Genomic DNA, 5,469 nt, shown 5'->3' with positions numbered 1-5,469 from the left:
GGGAGGCGCGCTGCCTTGTCCTTCTTTATATCGCTGCCGACATGCTGAGGTTGCATTACGTCACGCTGCCCTTGCTGCAGGGTAGGGGGCCAAAGGGAGAGCGCGCGCGCGCGCTCAGGAGCTCCAGAAGCCCGCGCTGGGTTTGGGCTTGGAGAAGCCACGGACTTGCAGTGGGTGGTGGGTGGCGGGGGAGAGTGCAGCGCGGGCGAGTCCGAGTAAAGAAGCTTTGGATCTCTGGGCGCCCCTGAGGAGTTTCCCTGGGAAGATTTTCTGTTTTCCAGGTTTCCCAAGGGAGAAGAAGAGGGGGAGGGGGGAAAATCAATGACAGAATGGCAATTCACTGAACCTCTAACACATGTTGGAAGACATTTAAAAAAAAAAAAATCGATCCTACTCTCGAGGATTTGACCAATTAGGCCGTCCAGAGTGGTAAGAGGTATGTCTCCCCACCAAAAACCCTGTGTGTGTTTTGCAGTTTCCTTCCCTCCCTCCTTTAAATTCCTCTTATATTTCATAATGGTAAACAATTCGACGAAGAAAGTAAAGAAGAACGAAGAAAGGCATAGAAAGGAAAGGTGGACAAGGGACCTAAATGAACACGAAATATCTCTTCAGTGTGTCACTTTCAGCTTGTGTCTGCACAAAATGGGAGAACAGTGAGAAATTCAGTGGTGATGGGTGGGGAAAAGAGAGATGAGATGTGACTAAAAGGTTGTATTTGCAAAGGGCTTCATAATCTGAAAATTCAGCTTTAGTACTGTAAGCATTTGGATTGAATAGCAGTGTTAAAGCCGGGAAAGGATGCGATCCTAAAAAAATAAATGAAGGTGACTGGTTACCTTTGCCTAAATAATTGGAATATTTTACAAATAAAACATGTTATTATTCTCAATTAGCTAATTTCTCCAGTTCCCTATAGCCTGATATACCACTAAAGGATTTGACCAAATTAGAGGAGACATGATGTGAAAGCCCTAGCACAGTACCTGGCTCATAGTAGACCGGGAGACAGCGACTTTCTCTATACAGGACCAGGTAGTAAATATTTTAGGCTTTGAGGGCTATAGGGTCTCTGCTACGAATATTCAAGTCTGCAGTTGTAGCCCCAAAGCGGCCATAGACTGCTTGTATACATAATACGTACACAAAGGAGCATGGCTGTGTTCCAGTAGAACTTTTATTTGTGGACACTGACATTTTAATTTTATATCATTTTAATGCGTCATGAAAATTACTTTTCTTTGAATTATTTAACACTATTAAAAATGTCAACACCATTCTTAGTCACAGACCATTAAAAATATAGGCAGTGCTCCAGATTTGGCCTGTGGGCCATAGCTTGCCAACCCCTGTAGGTTATACACTTATATTTTCCCTCCTAAATGAAGAAGGTATTTTTATGAGTGTAGCCCCATATGTGATGTGTTTCTACATTGGCTACTCTGGCAAATACTACTTGAAATGTCTTCTCCCAGAGACAATTCCAATGGGACACTGATGGAAGAAAGCTAAGAAAGATGTGGGGTTTTTAACATCAATCACCTTTGTGAAAAATTGTGGTAGATAATTTTTAAAACCTGAAGATCATCCTTACTCCTCCCTCTTTCTTGAATCATCTGAGCCATCAAAATGTCCTGAGAATTCTACTTCCTTAATATCTATGGAATTCATCCTTTTTTTAAAAAAATAAAGATTTATTTATTTATTTATTTATTTATTTATTTATTTGAGAGAGAGAGAATACAAGCAGGGGGGTGGCAGGCAGAGGGAGAGGAAGAAGCAGGCTCCCTGCTGAGCAAGAAGCCCAACGTAGGATTCGATTCCAGGACCTGGGGATCACGACCTGAGCCAAAGGCAGATGCTCAACCGACTAAGCCACCCAGGTGGCCTCATCCTTTTTTTTTTTTTTTTTGTTCCTAATATCATTACCTTGTTCGGGTTCACATCTCTTCTTACCTGGATTACCGCAATACCTTCCTAGCTAGTTACTCTATTCATCTGCTCATCAAATCATGAAATCAGAAATCACCAAATGTGGAAAATATCTCAAATGAAGCCTCCCCACTCCATTTTCACTTTAGTTGAGGTTCTCAACAAATGGGATTGTGAAACAGCTTCCTGACTCATTTCTCTGCTACAAGTTTCTCTTTACTCCACTTGATAACTTTTACAGTATAGTCTACACCACCACAGAGTCACTTGCATAACAAAACAAAGAAAATTGATTATCTCACGCTCCTGCTTAAACACTGCTGTCAACTCCCACCGGAAGTCAAAGATGATGTCCAGACAAGGACAGAAAGAGACTTGTGGGAATGCCAGCTGGGCAACAATGTGAAAGACCATCTAGCATGTGTCTTTTGGATATTTGGTCAGTATTTATTGAGAGGGATAAATTGAATGCTATGTTAAGGACGGCCGTGCTATTATATTAAATAGTAAGGGTTTTTATATCGATGCTTCAGTAGTTTTGCAGTTTCATATTAGCACCAAGACCAATAATATTAATTAGGTGCTATAAACTCTTTTTAATTTGTGGCTTTCTTTGTTTTGTACCTTGCTCACTTCACACCTTCTACTTCACCCAGTAATCTTGGCCAGCTAATAGTGTTTTGCTGTGGTACATTTAGATGTCACACATTGCTGTTTCTTCTTCCTCATATGCCTCTGGAATCACAGTTTGTTGTCAGCTATATTCCCTTTAATCTCAACCTCTCTGTGAAAACTCAGCCTCCTTTCTCTAACTGTAACTTGACCATCTCCCAAGGAAATAGTCTAAAATAAATTAACATGAGCATATTCTGGGTCATCTAGAAGACCACCTTATAACTGAACCCTGTCATACATTATCAACACTCATATTTGTGTTTGTATTTGCAAGCACATTGACACCAGATAGTACCACTTTAATTGTTTGGGGTTGATTTGAAATGAAGGGGTCAGACTTTGTAAATTATATGGTCCTATACCAGGTGTGCTGTACATAATACAGTTTCTTGGTAGTTGGAATAAAGTGGTGAGAAATCAGTCATCCCATAACATACCAGACAAGCTGCACTCAATATGCCATTGTGGAGTCATATTCATGTTGTGAACTATAATTTAGTTTCAAGAAAACAATATAATGCCTAACTTTAATGCTGTCAATTTATTAGTTTTATTGTTTGTTGTTTTGGTTTTATAATTATATAAACAACATAAGCCCAAGGCATCTATTTATCAATAGTTCCATTGTTGTTTAAGTAACAGTATAATAAAACTAATTTAAATCAACGTTGAGAGTACAAATTTTCTTCTGTAATTAAAAAAAATACAAAGTGATGCACAAAAGTTCTCTAAATACTATTCTACATAAAAAGTATCAGCACTTCTTGGGGGAGAGGGAAAAATAGCTAATTCCAGGCTTGAGATAGGAAATAAATAAGATAAATTGTGTTAAATTGTGTCAGTGAGCAAAAACCAGCAAAAACTAATGGAAGCATGTTAAAAGTACACAAAAGCATCAAAAAAATAATACTGACTAGAAGTCATTGGAACACATGGAATATATAAAAAATCGTGAGATTATTAAGAATGCAGAAAGAGAGATAGAGATCCCCCTCACTTCCAAAGAAAAACCTCACTGGATACGATATGAAGTAAATAGGATATCAACTTCTTACTCTGAGCAATTAAAGGAACAAGAACTCAGTATTTTAATTCTGCTTTTCTTGTACAAACTATTTCAGGACAACCAAATAGCCGTAGCTTGAAGAAAGGAAGTTCTTTCAGAAGAAATAAAATTAATAACTGTAGAATAAATGTGGAAAATCACCATTTCACAACCTCTAATGAAGTAATAGTTCCAGACAATGATCATAGGTGGATAAAACATAAAATGAAAGACTGATAGAAAAATTGTAAAGGAGTTTGAGCTGTCATCATGTGAACCCTCTAATCAGTTTCTCTGTTTAGCTGGTCTACTAGATGTGTACTGATATCACATTGTGGAGTTAATTTGCATTTGTCTGGTAGCTAATGATGTTAAACATCTTTTTGTGTGCTTATTTGCTGTAACCTCTTTGGTGAAGTGTCTGTCCAGGTTCTTTGCCCATCTTTTAATTTGGTTGTTTCCCTATTGTTGAGTTTCAGAACTTTAAAAATATGTATTGTGGGGTATGGGTTTTTTTTAGGTATTTTCTACCCCTTGTCACCTGGTCTTTTCTTTTTCTTTATAGTATTTATACTATACTATGTAGTACACTATATACACAGCAGAGCAAAAGATCTTAATTCTGATAAAGTCTAATTCATCAATTTTTTTTCTTAAATAGATTGTGATTTGGTATGGATTTTAAGAATTCTTTACCTACTTTCAGCTCACAAACATTTTCTTTTTTTTTCTAAAAGTTTTTTTTTAGGCTTTACATTTACATCTATGATCTATTTTGAGTTAGTCTTTGTATAAAGTGTGAGATTTAGGTTGTGGTTCATTTCTTTGCATATCAATGACTAGAGGTTCCAACATTTGTTAAAAAGACTATCCTTTCTTCAGTGAGATTTTGCACCTTTGTAAAAAATCAAATGGCCATATTCATGTAGGTCTATATCTGTCCCATTTATTAGGTTGCATAGATGAATGTATATCTGTCCCTTCACCTATACCACACTGACTTGATTACTTTAACTTTTTAGTAAGTCCTAAAATTGGGTAGTGTAATTCTTCCAGTTTTTTTTTTTCAAAATTGTACTAGCTATTCTTGTTCCTTTTAGTATCACCTTGTCTACATCTATAAAAAACTGTGCTGGCATTTTGATTGATATTGTGTGAATCCATTGATCTCTGAGGAAAATTGACATTTTTACTATATCAATGCTTCTAATATATGCAACACAACATGTCCATTTATTTGGGTCTTCATGGGTAATTTCATCAGCATTTTGTAGTTCTTAGCATTCAGGTTCTGTACAGGTTTTGTTACATTCATACCTAAGTATTTCATTTTTTTGAATTACTGTAAATATATACTTTTTAAATTTTGGTTTCCAGTTGTTGTCTTTAGTATTAAACAGTTTGATTATAATGTATCTGGGCTTAGATTTTTTGGATTTACTGTTTGGAGTCCATTCAGCTTCTTTTTATTTGTATATTTATGTCAGATAATTTGCCAAATTTGGGGGTATTTTCAACCATTATTTCTTTGAACACTCTTTCAGCACCATAATCTTTTTCCAGTCCTTCTGAGACTTTGATTATATGAAGTTGAGACATTTTGTTGTCCCCCAGTCTCCTGAGGCTTTGTTCATTTTTTCAATCTTCTTTCTTTTTGCTGTTCAGATTGGATAATTTCTACTGGTCTAACTTAAAGTTCACCTACTTCTTCTGTCATCTCTATTCTGCTATTGGATCCAGAAAGTGAGGTCTTATGGATTTTAGATTTTTGGGTTATTATATTGTTAGATTCTAAAATTTCCATTTGGTTCTGCTTT

The sequence above is a fragment of the Ursus arctos genome, chromosome X (assembly GCF_023065955.2).
Source record: "Ursus arctos isolate Adak ecotype North America chromosome X, UrsArc2.0, whole genome shotgun sequence".
In the NCBI taxonomy this organism is placed as follows: Eukaryota; Metazoa; Chordata; class Mammalia; order Carnivora; family Ursidae; genus Ursus; species Ursus arctos.
This window is presented reverse-complemented; position numbering follows the sequence as displayed.